Below are 22690 nucleotides of genomic sequence, written 5' to 3' on the forward strand. Positions count from 1 at the left end.
CTGCGACTAAACAGGTGCATCCCACTTCACTCCGTAATATGAAGGAAATCCTTAAACTGAATGAATTGCAACATCTGACATCACTTGAGTACGCTACGGATTCCACATAAGTGGACTAATTCTTGCTACTAGTTCAAAATCCCACACTGAACTGACTAGGTAAGTCTCATTAAAAAAAAAAAAAAAACTATACCACTAGAAGTGTATCTCTCAAGAGGTATCAGAATAACTGGCATTCTTCTGGGTTCTATTTAGAACATGAATGGGAACAAAGGAAAACTAAAGGAACTGAAATAATCACAGATGCATTTTTTAAATTTAAACTTTTTCTTATATAAGATTGTCTGATCAAAAACATGCACGGCATAACCCCAGGAGCACTAGTAATTAATGCATCCTTTTCTATGTTGATCTTCAGAGCCATTGAGCACTTTTTTTTTTAAAAAGCAATTTCTATCTCTGAGAGTAACACACCATAAAAAGACAACAGTACTTAAATAAATAAATTAGAATAACAGTAAAATATGTCTCCTTTTATGTCAGTGCCTTACTTCTTTTATAAACAAGTACTTTTCATTCCTCAAGAAGTTATTAGAATAATAGAAATGAATCAGATAGAAATGCAGACATAGTATTTTTTAAGCCATGACATTTTTATAGATTAAAAAAATAAAATCTATACTATAAAGAGAACGCTAAGATAAACATCCGTGTGCCCTCCACTCAGCTTGAGGAATAGAACACGGTTGGTAACCTTAGAGTTCCCTGTATTCATGTTCTCTGACCCTCTCCCACCTTTTAAAATTTCATATTGTAATTCTCTTGCTTTTATTTTATAAATATTATAAATATTATATTTTGCTTGCTATTTCTTTTATAATTTTGCATGTTTTATTTATTTTTATATTTTATATTTTATTTATTTATTTTTTATACTGTTGGGTTTTCTAAGCACTTAAACTTTATAAATATGTCACCAAAGTGAATGTATTCGTCTGTTGTCACATTACATTGTTTCTGAGGTTCCTCATATTTGAGTTTTACACATGTGCAGCTGTATTTCATTGTCAGAGCTGGATAGACTACTGTTGTATGGTACATCATAATTTATTTTCTCTTGTCAGTGCATATTGTTTTCCAAATATTTTGTCTGTTTTGCCATCACCAGCCCTGTTGCCCTGCAGACTTCATGCTTGGACATGTCTCTCGGGCATGTTCAAGTGTATGTGTGGGTATATCGCTAAAGTGTTAATGTTGAGTCATAGAGTGTACATTCTTCAACTTGACAATTGGTAACAGCAATTATATCAATTTATACACCTCCTTCCCCCAGCAATAAGGAAAGTTCTAGCTCTTCCACATACTGCACTCAGTATTGTCAATCTGTTTCATTTTTGCCAATTTATGGTTTTTTGAGATAGATTTTCATGTAGCTTTAATTCCCTAGTTACTTGGTCTTTGCTTCTTTTAATTCCATCATTAATAACATTATTTAATAATATAACCATTTAATACATAGGTATTTTATTTCTTAGTCCTTGAGCGCCTGAATTTGGTTACTGTCTCTGCTGATCTTGTTTACGGTACCTTGTTTATGGTGAACTCATATTTGGCTAATATTAATCATTGGGAATCCTGAAGGAGCTGGCTTGAGGACGCCTTTCTCCAGATAAGGTCTGTATCAGCTCCTACTAGCTCCTACTCCTACACCTACCAGCTATCAACCTGGTTTGGCTTCAATTTCATTTCCCATTTGGGGATTTCTCTGATTGTATAGCGTGTATTCAAATCTCAAACTCCTATGAGACAATTATGGTCTCAGATTATCAGAGGAGACTATTATCATTATTATTAATACCAATATTGTTATTACTATTATTTTTCCACCTGCTTTTTGGAGAGGCAGAGAGGTTTATTTAAAGGTTTCCTAGCCAGCAGGGATTCTCCTAGCACAAACCTTCCCTAAGGGTGTAGCACCTGGACGAATGCAGAGTCTCACATTTAGTCCCCCATTTGTCCTCAATGTACACAAACCTGGTCTCGGCTTCTGCCCACCCCAGGCCCTAGGCAACCATTACCCGCTAAAGCTGTAGGTTCCCCCAGTCAACATATGCCACCAGAACCACCTAGGCTTCACTTATTCTCCTGTTTTTTGTTTTGTTTTTTTCCAGAAGGCTTTGTGTTCTTGCCTCACGGTTCAGGGGTGGGTGAGGAGTGATGACCTCTCACGTTCCCTAGAGTTCAGCAAAGAATCGGAAAATATTTTTGCTATGATTTATCTAACACTTCTGTGTTTCATGGCAGGAAGATCTTCAAGAATTTTTAACCTACTGCACTACCTGAAGCAGAACCACTTAGAATGCTTTTAAAACACACTCCTGGGGCGCCTGGGTGGCTCAGTCGTTAAGCATCTGCCTTCGGCTCAGGTCATGATCCCCGGGTCCTGGGATCGAGCCCCGCATCGGGATCCCTGCTTCTCCCTCTCCCACTCCCCCTGCTTGTGTTCCCTCTCTCGCTCTGTTTGTCAAATAAATAAATTTAAAAAAAAATCTTAAAAAAAAACACACACACACTCCCGAACGGGCGTTTAATCTCTAGAACAAAACTGAATAAACATCAGCTACCAAGTTGTGAAGCTAAATGTCTTAGCTCAGTGATTTTTAAACTGACAATCACATGGAGGCCATGTATCTTCTATTAAAAAATGAATATGCACACATACACACAAAACTTACACGAGTTCATGGGCTTTCTTAGATATATCTTTACGTAAAGAAGGACTTGATCAGCACCAGGTCACAGTTGAGACAGGAGGAAAGAGAAGGGGAAACACTGACTTGGCAGTGAAGTTCATCTAGGTTAAAATTCGGATTCAGGGCCACCTCTCAGGCATCAAAGTCCAAAACAAGGACAATATAATCCTTGATTCCTTCCTTCTCCTCACTGTGATGCCCAATGAGGGGCTCGATCCCAGGACCCTGGGATCATGACCTGAGCCGAAGGCAGACACTTAACGACTGAGCCACTCAGGCGCCCCTCCAATGAGGTTTTAAAGCAGGAGCTCCCTGTATTTAAATCCATTTGTCCTTGAACTATCCAGAGAGATTTCTGTTTTGTGCGTTGTACTCAGATCCAGACTGTGTGTGATTCATCTTTACATTCTCAACATTTTGAAAATGTGTGTCTGTGTGTATGTCCCAGAGCAGAGCTAGGTGAATGTTTCTTGAATAGAATAGATTCTGGTATTTACCCCTTAAGTAAACTATTTAAGTAAACTGAGCCACAATTTCCTTATCTGCAAAATGGAAACATTTAATAGGACTGTTAATGGCCAACCATAGCTGTTAGTCATTAAGCACACCTCCTAAGTACTGGGCTACCATATTAAATACCAATTTTTACTTTACAGATATGGAAATGACCATGGAGGTAATTTTACAATGTGGTTTAATGGGAAATTGTTTGGTCCTAAAACTCTAGATAGTACAAAATAATAATTAAAATAACAGCTTAGAGGGGTGCTTGGGTGGCTCAGTCAAATAAGCATCTGCCTTTGGCTCAGGTCATGATCTCAGGGTCCTGGGATCAAGCCCCACATCAGGCTGCCCTGCTCAGTGGGCAGTCTGCTTCTCCCTCTCCCTCTGCCCCTCCCCCCTTCTCCTGTGCATGCTCGCGTGCTCTCTCTCTCTCTCCCTCTCTCTCTCTCCCTCACTCTCTCTCTCTCTCACTCTCAAATAAATAAAATCTTAAATAGAATAGAATAGAATAGAAGAATAGAATAGAATAGAATAGAATAGAATAGAATAGAATAGAATAGAATAGAATAGAATAGAATAGAATAGAATAACAACATACAATATGCTGATCATTGACTCTCCTGGCCACAGTGCTCTTTACTGGAGATGATGAAATAAGAAGTACCCTGCAATTAGTGAGAATACAGCCAAGATGGGTGGAAGAAAGTTAATAGAATTTCTATCTTCTAAAAACTTCTGGCAATTCACCTGCTTCCATTCATTTTCTTCTTGAGTGATACACTTTGTGCTGGATGTACAGATTGTCTTGACTGAACACTTGATTTAATGGAAACTTGGCCTGCCAAAGCTCTAGTGGAATTCAACATCTCTCCAAGCCTCTGTTGACCATATACTCAAGTAAATATCTTTCTTTGGGAGAAGCTGGATTTGGAAGTATTCCCTTCAAGCAATATGTGAGTTTCCTTAAAAATTGATTGTTGGGGCACCTGGGTGGCTCAGTTGTTAAGCCTCTGCCTACGGCTCGGGTCATGATCCCAGGGTCCTGGATCGAGCCCCACATCGGGCTCCCTGCTCAGCGGGAAGCCTGCTTCTCCCTCTCCCACTCCCCCTGCTTGTGTTCCCTCTCTCACTGTGTCTTTCTCTGTCAAACAAATAAATAAAATCTTTAAAAAAAAGTTGATTGTTATTGCCAACAATTACAAAATGGTATCAATCAAAGCAAAGCCTCTACCTTCTCCTCATTGACATATAAACTGTATAGACACTATAGATATTGGCACTATGGGCACTCTATAGAGAGGTAAATGTATGTATATGTATCAAATATACATAAGTGAGTTATTCATATACTTCTAGCAAAGTATGTTTGCCTCAGATGTCTAGCTATTCAAGAAGAAAAGTTGGAGAATGAATTATTAATATATTATATTATTCAATTCTTTAATTGATTTTGATGAAATACAAAAATTATGTGTTAGGATAATACTATTACGAGTAAATTGTCAAATTTGGGAACAACATAAATCAGTATAATTTCTGGTACAATCAAGGTACAATTTGCAGCCATAAATGAGCAAAATGAAGTTTTTGTAAAAATACAACTTTGGTCTTGTTTCACAAGACTGTCTAGCATTCCTAAAATGATCAAGAATGTTAAGAAGTGACCTCAGCATAAACATAGAGAAAATTGTATGTGTAGCTCACTCATTCAAAATTAAATTCATTAGCCTTTTAAAATATTTATTTATTTATTTATTTATTTATTTTAGAGAGAAGGGGGAGCAGAGGGAGAGAGTGTCCCAGGCAGACTCCCCGCTGAGCTCAGAGCCCAATGTGGGGATCAATCTCATGACCCTGAGATCACAACTTGAGCCAAAACCAAGAGTCAGACACTTAAGTGACTGCACCACACTGGCACCCCCATTTGCCTTTTTTTAATGTTTGTTTTTCTTTTCTACCTTTACTGCAGTTTTTTTGAAGCATACAATTTCAACTATTATATGCACTATGGCAAAGTGCATGTAATGATAAGTCATAGCATGCAACACCTAGAAATTACACTTTTAATTCCATAACTCTAGCACTAAAATTATACTAAGATTAAAAATATTGCACTATTTTATGATGATTTTAGTATAGTTATTGGACATGATTATTGTAGAAATTCTGAACATCAAAAAAAGTATAAAGTATAATAAAAAAAAGTTACTCATAACCTTACCAACCGGAGACAAAAGCAATCTTAGAGGATGCTTCTAATTTTTTTCAGTTAAGTTTTATATAGATGACATGAAATTCTATATAAAAGTCTGGAATTATGAGAATAATTTTTACAATGCTTCATAGGTATAAAACATATATGATAATATTACTCTCTCTAAAAGTGTGCCTAGGTATAGAAAGTAGAAGATGACTATTACATCAGTTGGTACTACTTGTTCCTTAGATTACACCAATATTAGTTTCCTTCAGATATGTTTAAATTTAAGATTGGTCTGCTTTACAAAAAGTGTTAGGAAGAGGGGAAGATGGGGAAGGCATCCCTCAGAAGGACAGATCTAAAATGCAGCCCAGAATATTGAAGAGAATGGAGTGGAAATGCAAGAGGCCCCAGTGAAAGGTTGCCAATGTGGAGAATACAGATTTAACATTCTGGAGGGTAGGAAAGCCTCAAATAAGAGTCCTGTTAATAGAGAATTCAGAAAATGTTATTAAAGAGTTCTCTTAGCTAATCTAATAAAGAAAATCAGGACATGGCAAAAAAAAAAAGAAAGAAAAAAGAAAAGAAAGGAAAGAAAAGACAAGAGGAAAAAAAAGAAAAGGAAAGGAAAGGAAAAGAGAAAGGAAAAGAAAAGAAAAGAAAAAACTGATGTGTCTTGACATACTAACCACACCATATTTTCCTAAATATGTCTTTTGGGGGTACTCTTTCTAGCTGGTATAATAGCATTTGTATACTCATGTCTATCTTTTAGAATGTTGTGTAAGCTATTTGTATACACAACCCACCTGTCTTCTAAAAGATTAAGATTCCTGAAGGAAATCATGTTTGTCCTAGTTCCAAAGTTCTGCTTCCATTCCCCACCTCTACTATTCTGTGCAGTGTCTGGAACTAAAGAGAATGGGGCTATAGCTGCGATCCCATGTATGTAGTCTCATTAATACTGGGCAGGCAGATCTAGGCAAGTCATTCCATTGCTTTCATGAGGGAAACAAGGATTTTTACCAAAATATTCTAACTAGAGTATTTTGCCAAATTGAGAGACAACAGCCAGGGAACTATTTAATGACCAGCTAATTGGAATGTCTTTTTCTATGCCTGTCTCATAACGTAATGAGCCATGTGTAAATGGATGCAAATAACAGACTGAAAACAAAGGCTCTTGACCTGGTACAGAGATAAGTTTTTAAACTGGGGTTGTACAAATGCAAGAGGATGCTTCACCTCCAACCTCTTAACTTCTAACTGCCTGTTAAAACCTCATGCTATCCAGGTAAGCAGACAGTAAAGGAACTGGGTTAGATGCAAAGATCGTGTAGAAACAAAATTTCACCAAAATAAGTAATTGCTCTGACATGTAGGGAAACAATAATTAACATTTTCTAAAGTTTACTTAACACTTGGGAGTTTGAGAAAAGAGAAAAAAATAATTAAATGGTTAAAAAATGAAGTCAATTATTGTTAGAGGAAACAAGACATCCTTCAAAGATATATCACATTGTATTTCAAAATAAGCACTTAGCAAGATTTTCTATTTGATGAGCAATCTCTGAAACAAAATGAACATAAATTACATATTTAAATTTTAATAATTCCTCAGAAAACAATGTCTTAATTTTAATAAGTGTTTTAAAAAACATGGATTAACCATGACAGCTCATTTAAAATAGTAATTAATTGTATACATTAATTTCCCATTAATATGTGGCATTGTAGGTAAAAATTCCTTTTAGAATTAAAAAGTTTTAAGATATGAATATATTTTGAAATGATTTTGCCCTCCCAAATGCTAAAATCCTAATCTAAATACGTACTAAAATATAGATAGCTTTTTAGATTAAATTTTTAAATTCAAAAATTAATGTCCCTAGATTTGCATTTGCATTCTTTATGATATCTGTTTGTTCTAAGACCTTCGGCAAAATGTCAGCTATTGTTTAAATTGTCTATCATGAATGTGTGTCAACATGTATTTCTCTTAAGGGTGGTCAACAGAATGTGCTCTACCCAAAGGCAAATACATATCATTTCTGACATTTCTATTTAAAAAGTAGCCATTTCCCCCATCCTATATACATCAGTATCGAGCTAATGAAGACTTCATGACACTGTGACTCCTAATAATTTTCTTTTCCTCTGTCACTCTCCTTTTATGAAATTCAGTTCCAATTATAGAGATGTGCTAGATTTGTTCTTTTTCAGTTTTGTCTGAGGGTGTCCTCTGGTTTAATTTTTAAGTTAATTAGAAATGATGCCCATATACAATGAGGTTGCCTGATATTCTCCTTCACAGGGTGCATAAAAGAAAGCATCCAGGGACTTACTGAAGGGCTGTATGTTCTCAATGCAAATTACTGGAAAACCCGAGTGGATATATACTGTAGGGAGCTCAGGTCCCACACCAACATTTTGAATGCAGAATGATTTTATTGCATTGCCTTCATGATTCTACAATCAGAATTTATTGTTTGGACTAAGAGAGTCTTTTAACTTTCATGCAAGAAGACTAGGAGGGATCCTCTCAGATCACTCAGAACACAGTGGTGGTCAAGGACTTCCCCAGGTTATAAAGCCACAGGTGCAGAGAAAAGCAAGAAGCTACCCTTTCCTCATCCAAGACAGCACATGATTATCATCTGCTCAAGTGAAAGAGTGTTTTGTGATGTTCTTATCACTGCTGTAATCTTAATATAGACCCATCATTTCTAAATTTTTAATTTTGTTTTAAAAGTCTTAAATAACAGTATAGTTGGCTTGTTTCAATCTACAAAGAATAACCCCAATTCCTTTTTTGACCAGTAAATTATCATTTGTAAATAACAAGTAAACATAACAATCACTTGTAAATAACATGTGAATATATTGTAAATAACAACATAACTTGTTATACATTGATGCCACAGACAAAACACAATGTCATTCCATTTTTTTTTCTTTTCCTGCTAGTTTTGAACACATGTATTGAAGTAATCCATACATTCTTGGCTTCTAGGTTCCAGTGATAAATCTACTTACCCATAAGATAAATGCATCTCTGTCAACAAAATAATCCCTGCCACATACACAGAATTACTAAATAGAACACAGGGACTATTATGGAGAGAAAGCCTCCTAGAATTCACTATGACTATATGGTCAGGGTCTCTGAAATTTGTGGGCTAGAACTGACTAATCTATCTCAAAATCTCAAGTATATTCTAATTCTAGACACATCATTATTTTGTTATTTTTTTCCCCTGTGCCCACCATTAATCGGTTGGTGCTGGCTAGCTTTGCTTCAAACATGACCCTCCTCACCCTGCAAGGGTCCTTGGAACACAAATGCTGGTTTATTAGTTTAGATAAATCCCTACACCTGGATAAAACTCTTAAATTACACTGGTGACTTAGGGGCATCAACTTTGCATGGAGAGAGGAATGTCTGAGTCTTGAGCAGCTTAGTGGGATATTGTATAAAATATTCCTCCTCAAAAGAGCTCTTCCTAGCTAAAACTATTTCTTAAAGTAAAACCAACAGGGAAAACAAATTGGAACATGTTTAGTCATCATATAATTGAATGGGCAGGAAGATCTTTCTGAGTAAAATAAGTGTGGTATTCTCCCCAGCTACTTTTTCTGTCAGAGAAGGTTGATAACAGATTGAGGCAAATCACAGCCACAGAGCCTTAACATGAAGACACAAGGCTTATTTAAGTTGATCGCTGCTGGTGTGTGCCTGGTACACGCAGGAGGCAAGACAGCCTGGAGAACACGACACAGGGCCATTCTCACACGTCTTCACAATCCATGAAATACCAATTTCAATCAAGTATAACAGCAGGAGCGAACCCAAAGTAAAAATTACCAACTTATAAAATTGTTACATCATCACGTTCCTAAGTCTTCTATTAAAAGTGAATGCATAGTAAAGGTAACAAATAATTGTGCCATTTCTAATCAAAATAGAATATGTAGTAATTTTCTGTGACCTGTATATTGAGGCCTCTAGCTCCAGTCTATAAGTCAACTGCAGCAGACCTTACTATTACCCCAGCCAGTATATCAATAATGGATTAGGTCTCTCACTAGACTTTTAAACTACTTTAGTAACACATATTCAGAAGTGCTGACATTCTCATATTCAAAATTGCCAAACGGGAGTTAAGCTGCAGAACTTCGGCTAGAGGAATTGAGAAGAGCAAATTATAAAAAGAATTAGGCAGAAGTCCTTAAGTGGATATTTCAGGACACTCCTGCCTACATCAGGCATGCGAAACTAGACCAGATTGTTTTTAATGATGAAACTCAATGCTGCAAGGATTTGGCAAGACAGGAGGCATCAGATTCTGTTGAGGGAATATAAATTGGTAAAACATTCCTGAAAGAAACCTCAAAACATACTCCTTTTGTCCCCTAATGCCAGTTCTAGAAACCAATTATAAAGAAATCATCGTTAATTAGAGTAAAATTTTATGTACAACAGTGTTTTATATATATTTTGTAGTGAGGAAAACATTGGGATCAATTTAAAGTTACTTTAACAAAACAGTAAATAAATGAATAATGTGTTTATAATATATAATGTTCAGAAGCAATTAAAATGGCATTTTCAAAGAATTCTTAATGACAGAAAATAATCAAAATATGATATTAGGTTAATGAATCAGGAAAAACATTAATTTATTTTAAAAAGGAATATAAGGTTTAGAAACATACACCAAAATATTAGCATGGTTAATTCTGTGTAATTGAATAATGGATGACTTTTATTTTGTATAGTTTATATTTTTCAAATGTTCTTATATGACCATGTACCACAGACTCACACACACACACACACACACACTCACACACTTGTAAATATGTCTAATGGTAAAAACATCATATACTTAAAAGAATATCAACATAAAGACAACAATATAGCCCTCTAAGCATCTATTAAATTTAGCAAATATTTACTGAACAGTACTCTAGCCTGGGAAATATAAGGGGGATGTGAACGAAGCAGAGGCCTTACCTTGAAGGAATTTATATACTACTGGTAAAGAGAGTAAGTAATATAAATCAAGAAAAATAATTTCCACAAGGTGTGTTTAGGTTTGAAGGAGAGAAACAATGCCAGAGACGGAAGAGAAAAATTAGAATGATGATGAAACTACTCCCAAAAGTAGACTATGGAGTAGACTTTGGGGTGTCAATGAGAATCTGGTAGTTGTGGATGAGGGAATGGAGCAAGTGTAAGAGTGTCCTGGGGAGAAGGAGCAGTAGGACCAGAGATGGTAAGGTTGGGCCACCTTTAAGATACCATTGCCAGGAGTGTTTGTCAGGAGTTGAGGGTAAGTGTGAGGAAATGCTGGTAGCATGGCTAAGAAGACAGTTGTGGAGTCTACTTGGACCATCCAGGTTGTCTTGCCAAAGCGTTTGTACTGGGCATTATTGAGAACAGAGTGGTATGTTACAGTCGTGCTGTCAGAACATTAGTCTAGCAGCGGTGTGCAGTTTGTTATGGAAATCTGACATTTTAATATTTACGTTTTAGTGCAACCACTTTGATGTGGAGACATTTTATCTCAGGTTAAAAAAAAAACAGCTAGAGTTTTAGTTTAATTATTTTTTAAATGACCAAGTAATGTGTAAGCCACCATCTCCCAGGTCTTTCATCATGGCTACCCACCACAGGACAACAGGGATGAGGTGGGGAAGGTTAGGGATGGTAGGGCTGGAGTTAGACTAGGGAGCCGTAGTTAGAATAAGGATGGAATAAGGGTTATGGGTGTCTCTGATGCCTATTTCTTGAAATAGAAAATGGTGATTTGATGCTTTGACTTGCCCAGTTTGTTGGATGAACGCTTGCAAAATGTCCTAGGTTACCTGATTTCAAGAAAATGGAGACATGTAGTCAAATCTATTAGCACTACACAGGTAACTAGATCCTGAATTTGAGTCCTATCAGGGTCTGAAACCATAAAGGGAAAACAAGTTACACATGTTAAAAATATGGGGAAGATACAGCTTAACAAACGGTTGGATGCAGAGGGGACCTACCACAGAATGGCTGAAAGCAGGTTGCTACTTTTTAATCTTGGTTAGTTCACCACTAATTGTACTAGAAACTGATATAAGAAAAGGATCAGATTTAAGAGGAGGTATGATATGTTGATATTTCAGTGTTAGTAGCCATACATGTGAAGATATCCTGAAGCTTGGATAGCTCACACTGAAGTAAAGACATAGAAAAGCAGAAACAGAGCAAAAAAAATAATAAGATTGGTGACTACATTGAGAGGCTATGGTAATCTGTATACTATTAAAATAATAATAATACACAATTTCCTCCTAATTTAAATTCCTGACCAATATCATGGAGCTGGCTTGAGTAAAGAGTTGGAGAGAAGAGGTCATTGAAGCCAGAACAATGTTTTCCAAGCATTTGCCACAACACTTTTAGCTCTACCACTGCCTTCCAAGATTGTGTGATGTCCATATGGGTTGTGAGGCAATGGATTATAGAAACAGCTTGAGAGAGTCTAAAGATGTTTCAGGCACGTGTCCTTCAAAGAAGCACACATGAAAAACAGCACGACCAGGGCTCACGCACGGTGTAGGCAGTCCCCCTCTGCATGACTGCTAACGAGGAATTCCCATTCAGTCTCTGAACACCTCCTGCAAGGCTGGGGGTAAGGAAGATGATGTCTCAGTTTAGCTAATCTGGGAATATTTACCTTCTCTTATTTGTTAGTTTTACAACAGGAAGGAAGTGTTCAGATAGGGATCACTATCCCCTCTCCAAAATTCAAAAATACTTAATGAGTGCACCGCTAACTACAAAAAGAACTTTAAAGGCAATGCTTCAAAGATTTCACTTTGCTCTTCTTGTGTTGATCACAAAATTCTATGGATACTTACCAATTTTGGTTAATTTGAGAATATTCTAATTAACCACAAGGAAATTCATGTGGCCTCTGAAAGATTCTTTTTCCTTTTGCTTTATCCCCTGTTACTTTATTGTCAAATAATAATCATTCAGAGCTATTCCTTAGAAGTTTTCCTTCCCATTACTGCAAAGTCTCCCTACAAATAAAGTTCCTTAGGAAGTAATACTCAACAAGTCCTTGACCCATGGTGCACTTCACTGAAATAGCAATGTCAATGATTTGCCTTTACTGTCTCCACATAGCAGTACTGTGCACTCAAGGTCTCCATTCATTCTGGAATCTTGCAATGTAATTGGAGAGTTCGTGTTAGTCTTTGGTCTGCCAATTTGTATAAACAAGATGTGCGAGCATGTCTATCTGATCAAGCATTCACATCAGAGCAACCACATACATCTGCAACCTTTCTTTTCATAATCTCAGTAATGGCATGTAAATTAAAAATAAATTTCCAGCCCAGCCCCATACAGTTGCATAAGATCTCAAGGAAACACAGATTTTTCTGAATAAAGAAATGTTTCCAACTATTGCTTTGTGTTTGAATGTGTGCTTGCGTGGTTTAGAGTGCTTCCTGGCTTTGACCTCTTCCCAGCAATTCATGAGTATAAGCAAGAGATTACATTCCTTGCCTTCACCCATCCTTGAAACCTAAGTGAACACAACAATTCTGAATTAGTGACAAAGCTGATAAATACCATAACATGGTATTTATATAACATGTGAATCTGACTAGGGCAATGCATGTCATTTTAGACATTGAAGTATGTGACATATTTAGGCTGCTATGTTGATTTATATAATTTTTTTAAAAATTCACTCTATTTTTTAAAACAGACCATGGTTCACCTGTGAGTTACAGTTTAGGTGGATTCTAGAAAGTCTGTAGATAAAACACAGAGTTACATTTTTCTCCAACATCTTTATCTTCAATACTCTTCCAACCCCATCCAAATCATTTGCTATTAGATCAGATCTTGATGATAATCTTTTTTTCCTACCATCTGCTTCCCATTCCTTCAATACAGGTCTTATCTATATTCATGTTCGTGTGTGTGTGTGTGTGTGTGTGTGCGCGCGCACGCGCGTATCCAAAGGAAAGTTCCATTTGAAGGTTTAGGTATTAACTCTGAAGAAATAATCCCCACATTTAGGTAAAGTCATGATTATATGTAAAATTCCTTTACATATAAACGTTAACAGAGGATTTTACTTGAAGACTTTTGCTTTTATCTCTAATATTCTTTCTGTCATGTAAATATAATCAAAACCAATATGAAGCAGCAAAAAACAATCCAACTTCTTTTAATGATTCAAAATAAAAATGCTTTTCTAAATATTATCCTATGGTGTTCATCAAAAGAGATAATAGACATTATCTCTTCATTCTCATTCAATAACTATTTACTGTTTCTACTATATATTGGCACAATGCTGGTGGTAGGACCCAGACAATGTGATAGGTCACTTTTTTCACCATTCAGAAGGTATATGTAACTATTACTGACTAATTTTTTTTTTAATTTTGTAATATTTATAGACTCACAGGAAGTTGCAAAACTGAACAGGGAGATCCCATGCACCCTTCCCCTGGCCTACCCCAGTGGGATACTTTACTAAAATATACCATCAAAACCAGGACTTTGATATTGGTACAATCCACAGAGCCTAATTAGATGACATCAGTTTTGTAAGTACTCATTTATAAGTGTGTATGTATGTACTTCTATGCAATTTAATCACCTGTGTGGCTGTGTGTAACCATCACCACATTTAATGTTATTGTTGCTTATAGATTTGACACGAAAAAAGGAACAAAATCTATTTCTCTTAAGGATTTAAATTTAAAATATTTTCTAAATATAATCCAGTTGTCCACAGTAAGAGTGGATTTTTAAGGAAATAATGCCTTACCCAGAAAACGATAAAAAATTAGCTTGTCATTTTAAATCTTTTAATTTCATGAACCAAATAATACTAGTTTGAAATGTTTCCTTTAAAACAAAAAAAGAGGGGAACCTGGGTGGCTCAGTTGGTTAAGCATCTGACTTCAGCTCAGGTCATGATCTCAGGGTCCTGGAATCCAGCCCCACATTGCGCTCTGTATTCAGCAGGGAGTCTGCTTGAGGACTCTCTCCCTCTCCCTCTGCCCCTCCCCCCACTTGTGTGTGCATGCTCTCTTTCTCTCTCTCAAATAATAAATAAATCTTAAAAAAATTTTCTTAAAAAGTTAATATGCCAACATGAAAAAGATAAACCACAGTCTTGAGTCAAAATTATATATCTAAAGATTGAGGAAAAAACACAACCCTGAGGAATAATTAATTTTAAAAAGTCTCACATCGGGGTGCCTGAGTGACTCAGTCAGTTAAGTGTCTGAGTGACTCAGTCAGGGTGTCTGAGTGACTCAGTCAGTTAAGTCTTCAGCTCTGGTCATGATTCCAGGGTCCTGGGATGGAGCCCCAAGTTGGGCTCCCTGCTCAGTGGGGAACCTGCTTCTCCATCTTCCTCTGCATCCCCCCCGCAACCCCGGGCTCACTCGTGCTCTCTCTCTCTTAAATAAATAAATAAAATCTTTAAAAAAAAATCTCACATAGATAAAGAAACAATAGACAACAAATAAACTTTCAGTGTTTATGATTTACAGAATGCCCATAGCTTCTTGGACCAAACTATTATTGCATCATTTTAATTTTATAACTGAGAAAAATGAGGCACAGAAAGATTAAAGATTTGAAAGGTTAAAGCTCTAATCAAGCTGTTACTGCTCAAGGTGAGCATGGACTTTACCACACTTTCAAATCTTCTTTTTAGTCCACTCTGTTGTAAGTTTTTACTCATTAGTAAGTGTGAAAGAGATAAAAATTTACATATTAAACTAGCACTACCATCCTAAGAAAATACTGCACATACTCCTACAGCAGTGACATTGCTTTGATCACTCTATGACCAACATCCACCTTTAAAATTTTCTTAGTTTAGGCAAAGAAGAAAATCAAGTTTTATTGATGAGATAACATGTGTTAAGCCCCATTTTTTGCCATCCCTTAGTGCTATTAAGATGCCATCCCTGCCAGGGCACCTGGGTGGCTCAGTCGTTAAGCGTCTGCCTTCAGCTCAGATCGTGATCCCAGGGTCCTGGGATCAAGCCCTGCATGGGGCTCCCTGTTCGGTGGGAAGCCTGCTTCTCCCTCTCCCACTCTCCTTGCTTGTGTTCCCTCTCTCATTGTGTCTCTCTCTGTCAAATAAACAAATAAAATCTTCAAAAAAAAAGAAAAAGATACTCCCTGCCACCTGTGGATTTTGCCACTCAGTTGAAATAAAAGTTTTACACCCTGTTTTACCAGGGAGGATTTCAGTGGTTTACAACTATACATAAAAGTATTTAAAAGTAGATGAGTATTGGAGCACCTGGCTGGCTCAGTCAGTGGAGCATGTGACTCTTGACTCGGGGTTGTGGGTTTGAGCCCCATGTTGGGCGTAGAGATTGTTTAAAAATAAAATCTTTAAAAAAAAAGTAGATGAAAATTTTCTGATATAAAATGACTGAGCACATATATTTTTCTCCCTTACTCCTGAGACTTCATTGAAAGTGATGGAAGAGGAATATTTTTTAAGAAAATGAAAACTGTCAACAGTGAGAGAAGTGGAGGAAAAAACCATCATTGCATAAATTATTTCAAAGCATTTTTAAAATAGGAGAAGGAGATAAAAGTCTAATGAATAAAACAGAAGCAATATAGGTATGAAAACCAGGGGTGGCAGGATAGGGATATTCAACAAGAAATTGTAGATTAAACCAGGGTCAAGTGAAAAATTATCCAACGTGATAGCCACCCAGCAAAACTAGAAAGCAATTAGACAGATTAGAAGAGAAAGGGCTAAAAGAAGAATGGTTTTTGAAAGAACAGAAGAAATTTCATGAGTAAATACTATGAAAAGATAACCATAAGATATTGGCAGTAAATAGTGGGAATAGACCTTTTACAAAATTTTAATTATAAGCTCTTCTCTTTTATTTTTTATGAAGAAGTAAATATCTTACCTAATACAATTGTGTGTGTGTGTGTGTGTGTGTGTGTGTGTGTGTGAGGCTTGAACTAACAATCCTGAGATCAAGACCTGAGCTGAGATCAAGATTCTAACACTTAACCAGCTGAGCCACCCAGGTGTCCTCTGATACAATATTTTTAAATGGAGTTAAGTATAAAAGAAGGAAAAATAAAACCAAGAGGTTGAATCATGAGACTAATGAAATAAAAAATGGGCAAATATATCCCTGAGTGTTTTAGCATTAGAATTAGAGTTGTACTCCCTGACAATCTTCTGAAAATGGCCCCTTAAAAGTTTATTAGATTCTTTAGCCGATATGTGAGCTGGAGTTAGAACTGGCATTGGCTTGAGAAAACAAAGGTGACCTAATAGAGACACCTAATGCAACAGAAACGTATCCTTCCTCTGCTCTGGGTTGTACTGAATGATAACCTTTCAGGCAGTATCAGGATGCTCCTTACAAAATTATTTCCACTTCATCCTAGTGCACAGCAAATAAAGCAGCATGTAAGGCCCTAGGATTTACTCCATGTGGTTTGGCAGAGGTAGTTTGAATTTCAGGTACTAATGTGAAGAAGAAAGTATGTGCTGTCATTTGGATCTGCACAGCCTAGTTCCACTCCAATATTACCTGGACAGCAAAGTTCAGTTTGGAGTTATGGAGAGAGATAAAGCGAATCACCTCTGGAAAAAAATGTTACTGAAGATAGGGGCGACCTTCAGCTTAGCCAGCAGGAAGTGAACAATCTCCAAGTATTCATATATGAGTCTGAACAACATATAGTTTCAGATGACATAAAGCGTGACTTCAAAGCAATTCATTCCTATTTCTTACTGCTAGAGCTTTGAGAACATTAAAACAGAACATGAGATAAGATTCTTGGATAACTGGGACTCCACTAAAGATTGAACATTACACAATGGATTCAAGAATCCTGTCTCTCACCTGTCTCTTATAATAGCTCCATAGGACCATGAGATCAAAGATCAGGCACAGATCGAATTGAACAAGAAAAGAACTAAATTTACACACTTTTATTAACAGCCTATTTAAAAACCTGTTTCAAAGAACTAAGAAAAAATAATATAAAAGGAGACATTGGGATATTATAAGACAACACTGTGATGGTGATAAATGTAACTTTATTGACAGTCAGCATTTGCAGTGCCTTGACAGAGCTTTGCTCTCTCCGAATGGCTTGCTAAATGTCCAGTGTGCAGAGGTTATGAGCATTTCACTAAGTGAGGGTGATGCATCTTCAGGTTGAACAGCATTCTCCATGTAAAATGATCAGGTCTTTTGACAAAAACTGACTCATCAATCTGTGTTTTAATACACTGCTTCCTTACTACCTATGAATTCATCATCAGTATTTGTTAGAATTATGGTTGATGGCATTCTTAGAGTGAACCAACAACATGTTGCAACTGTTACAATGTTTCCTTCTGTTTAATCCATCCTTTATCACAGAACCGCTAGACTTATCTATTAAAATATACTTATCCTATCAAGTTGAAACTTGACTGATCACCTACAGAAAAAACTCAAAAACTTAAGAATGGCATTCATGACCTTCTACTATTAGGTATTTACTAACTTTGGTGACCTTATTCCCTATTTTACTTCTTCATGAATGTTAAGATATGACTAAATTAACTTACTTGCTAATATCCAAATGCATAGTGTACATATTCACCTCTGTTTTCCCCCAACTGTTCTCAGACTACAATGTGGTTTTTTTTTTTTAAGATTTTGTTTATTTATTTCAGACAGAGAGAGAGAGTGAGAGAGAGAGCACGAGCTGGGGGCTGGGAGTGGAGGGACAGAGGGAGAAGCAGACTCCCAGCTGAGCAGGGAGCCTGATGCAGGACTCCATCCCAGGACCCCGGGATCATGACCTGAACTGACGGCAGAGACTTAACTGACCCAGCTACCCAAGCTCCCCTATAATATTTTTAACAATGCATTTTATTCCTTTCAAAATCCTTCTAGGACCATCTATGGATATCTCTTTTCTTAATCCTTTCCCTGAGTAAGATATAATTGCCCTGTTCTTTTTGCACTTTTACAGATCACTGGCTATTTGGTAATATACTAAGTAAAATAAATAATATATATTAAAATGATGTGATAGAATATGATATAATAATATACATAAATAATATATTAAAATATAAAATATATTTTCTAATAGTGGGAAATATTTGCCAAACTGATCAAAATACATGTGGAATAATTATACTTTTACTTGGGGATAAACTGACAACATTTTTTGCGTTTAGAAGTCAACCAGAATGATACACTATTCAGAGACTATGTCATGAGAGAAAGGGATGGAAGAACAAGCAATATATATTTGGAGAAGGAAATCATAAAATGAAAAATATCAGATCGCTTCTAATGTTCAAAGGAACATACATTCTATGTTTTTGAAATATTTTTTATGTAAAAGACAGTGTATTAGGTGGAGTGGCAGTAACCCTGCATTCAAGAGTTGGCATAAGAGGTGGTATAAAGTGCAAGATTCAGAGACAGGTTTTAGCTGAATTTAAAAAAAAACTTTGGTGCCAAACTCTTAAAGATGGCAAAGTCTGCCTTGTAAGAAGCTGCACTAGCAGGCTTTAAGTGTGTATAAACAGAAGTTGCATAATCATCTCTTAAGACTACCACAGAAGTTAATTCTTATGTAAGATGGTCTGGGTAGTTTTTAAGTTTCTTTCAAATGCTAAGATTCTAAGATTCTAGACTTGTCTACACTAAGCTTTTCATTACAGCATTTGACATAGTATTTGCTCCTGTATTGTACACCTATTAAAACTGATTTAGATCTGTATAGAATGGCCAACAGCCCAATAAAGAATCACATAAAATGCCCAAGAAATAGCATCCTTATTAGATGAGAAAGATCACATTAGGAAGCTCTCTGATATTTTAAGACTCAGTTTTCCATTCACCTGCACTTAGTTATTAACCTAGAGAGTCTATAGGAAAAAAAAAATTCAGTCATGTACCTGTAATCCTTAAATATTTAAAAGTATACAAATAAGAAGAAAGTTGTAATCATCATGTCAAGGAGGGACTGGACAGGTGCAAGCTGGACTCAGGGCCACTCATTTGTCTTTGGAGATAACCAAGGCGAGAAAGAAGATTTAAATGAGGACAGGAAGAAAGGGTGGGTAGGAAAAGACATAGACAAAAAGTACCCTCCCCTTCTTTTCCATTATTTCTTGGTCTGTGCTACTATGGAATTCCAGCATCTCTGTGCTGGACTGCTACAAAATTCTCCTAAATTCCCACTTTTCCAAATTATTTCTTTAAAATTTATCCCACACAATAGATATTTGTATAGTGAAATCATGAACAAATGAATGATGTCACATTAATTTTTGTATTGGCCATTTTTCATGACTTGTTTTTCTCAAAATACCCATTGATTCTCCATTCTTCGTAAAATACAGTTTAAATTCAAAGTCCCTCCTATTTTGGCCCCCACCTACCAAATTCCTTCAGCTTATCTTTCTCACCTACCTTTACATCAGACTGCCTAGACTTATTACATATTCTAAATGCGATCTAAGCATTTTCACCTCTAAACCTTAGCTCTGCTATTTCCTTCCTTATATCTCTCTACATACCCATATCATGTCATCCTTGACTATCTATAAAGACAAGCATGATTGTCTTTATAAGGTGCAATTTCTGTCCACTTTTTTGTCTTTTAATTCATCTCTGGCTATCTTATTCAGATTTGTATAAAAATATTTTTTTTTAAATAAGGCTGCTTGATAGCTGTTGAAATTCAATTTCCTTCCTTCTTCCTACCAAAAACTAGTTAATACATGCCAGGTATATTAGTATAATGTTTCAGATTATATACCAGCATAGTAACTTCATAAAACATGTTTTTTTAAGCAAGTCTGATCTTTTACTACAAAGCATATTTACATTTCCACTGACTCTGCGTCCCTGAAATCTTGCTGCAGATTTTTTTGTGCTCTCCAAACGTGACCCATCATAGCTCTATATGTTAGCACTGCACAGTTTTCTTAAGATGAGCAGCTGCAGCTGCCTAATTCTATTAATTTACTCATCAACCTATGTTAATATTATTTTAAAATAGAAACTAACCTTTTTAACATGGCATATTATATATTTACTTGTTAAATAATTTGCTTTATTTTCTACTGTATATCATGGATATTTGAAATAAATATTCTATAATTAAAATACTATGTCCCCAATGGTAAAATGTGTAAAATGCAGAAAGAAGAAAAAAGAAAAATTTACTATAGTCCTATCACTCTCATGTAATAATTGTTTACATTCCAAACACATTAACATAAATGTGATAATATTTTACATTCATTTATATCGTATATATTTTACTTAACATTATACATAGCCATTGCTCATATTATTATAAACTCTTTGCAAACATTACTCCTAAGACTTGAAAGATCATCCGTGGTAGAAACAACTTGGTATTGTGGGATCCTTCTTTATGGGGACCTGTACTCCACTTCTGGTCCTGGATTCTGAGTCTGAGAACTGGGTCAGATCAGGAAACTAGGCATGGTGTTCTAACCTTACATTGGGATAGCTGTCTTCATTCCTTTTCATTTGTTTTGGCTGAATATTTTAAGCAACACCTATTGTCTTCAAATCTATCTTTCCCATAGGAACTCCATAGCCCCCAAAGGCCAGACCCTATCACTGCCACTCTAGCCTTGCCACTCATTATAATAATTGCTCTCAACACACTTCTGATGTTTAAATGCCATCACCTGGCCAGTATTATTTCTGAATCCTACCATCCCAATTGGTCACGAAGTCCTTTTAGTGACTTTCTCAATATACCAGCTCTCCTTTTCCCATAGTTCTTTTGATTACCACTTCTTCTGAATCTCTCAAACGCCTGAGATATTACACCATCCAAAGTATGCTCTCCCAAAAATATCTTATCCTACTTCACCACAGGTGAAAGTTTTAAGAGCTGCAGTTCTACAATAGGCCTTTAGTCCACTCAAAACCAGTGATATGATCCTCCTTGCTGGCCAGCTTGTGAGTTATTTAGCTGAACTAAATGTCATTCTTGCCATTGAGGAGCTTACCGTATGGCTGGGAACAGTGAGGAGAGATATGTGTATTAATCATATCTATACAAGTCTCTTCATGTGGTTTCAACAGAAAATATTTGTGCTATTCTCAAGAGTAAAAATCTCAAGACTTTTACATCCTAGGAATAAACTAGTGAGTTCCTGTGTCATAAAGCACTAAGACTTATTACTATCATATTTAACTATGATTTACAGCCAGGAAGGACAAAGCCAGGGGCTATAAACTTCTAAGAGAAAACTGTTAAAATGTGTGTCATTTGCAAGAAATGGTGTATAGGGGGGTTCTTCCAACATAACTTCAGTTGGTCAGCTCTGTCTGATCTGCCAAGTTAGGCTGGTTAATTACATTATGTAAAAATCATACTTCAGTCTAAAGGAGTAGCCTTCCTTTCACATAAGTTTGCTTAGATTCTCTTCTGGAGCACAGAGCAAAGAAGAAGTTCATGGACACAACTGATTTAACCAAATGCCTTCTCTGACTAGGTATCATGCCAATCTCTCTCATACATGATATCTTGCCTAATCCTCATAATAATACCAGGTGGAAGGTATTAATCCCATTTTTAAAGATGTGATAACAAAGACTGGGATCAGTTAAGTAGTCTATCTAAAATTGAAATCTGGATGTGGCAGAGGAAACATTTAAGCCCAGGAATACCTGACTCTAAAGTCTGACCTATTCTGGCAAGTGTCAGGAAGAGACAATTTTGTTTTTAACTATATACTCTATAATTGTTCTCCAAACAACTCCGTATAAAGAAAGCAGATAATTGAACATGACTTTCCCAGCAGTTTGCTTGGGTGAAAGAAAATGATCTCTTTCTTCCTTACCTGGGCTCATGATAAAAACAACTCACAGTGTCACTTCTCTTACCCTAAATCCAGCTTAAAAATAGCTCATATTCTTAAAATTAGGTTATAAATAACATGTGGGAAGCCTCCAAGAGGAAAGAAAAGGGAAGGGAATGCTGATACATGAACTTCCAGTAAATAATTCCAAAAACAAGAGCTAAATAATAAAGGAAACATCTTAAAAGGAGAACCTTGAGCCCCATAAAAAACGTAGTCTTAAACACATAAACTATGAGACTCAGGATAATGTAAAACAAACAAACAAACAAACCTACTTCAGC

General features: G+C 36.2%; 1 protein-coding gene across 1 annotated transcript in view; it reads right to left on the reverse strand.

The window, feature by feature from the left end:
• The window catches only part of CLVS2 (clavesin 2), a 61750-nt gene that overhangs the window by 15040 nt on the left and 24020 nt on the right, over nt 1–22690 (reverse strand). The window lies entirely within an intron of this gene.

This window comes from Neomonachus schauinslandi, chromosome 8 (genome assembly GCF_002201575.2).
Source record: "Neomonachus schauinslandi chromosome 8, ASM220157v2, whole genome shotgun sequence".
Taxonomy (NCBI): Eukaryota; Metazoa; Chordata; class Mammalia; order Carnivora; family Phocidae; genus Neomonachus; species Neomonachus schauinslandi.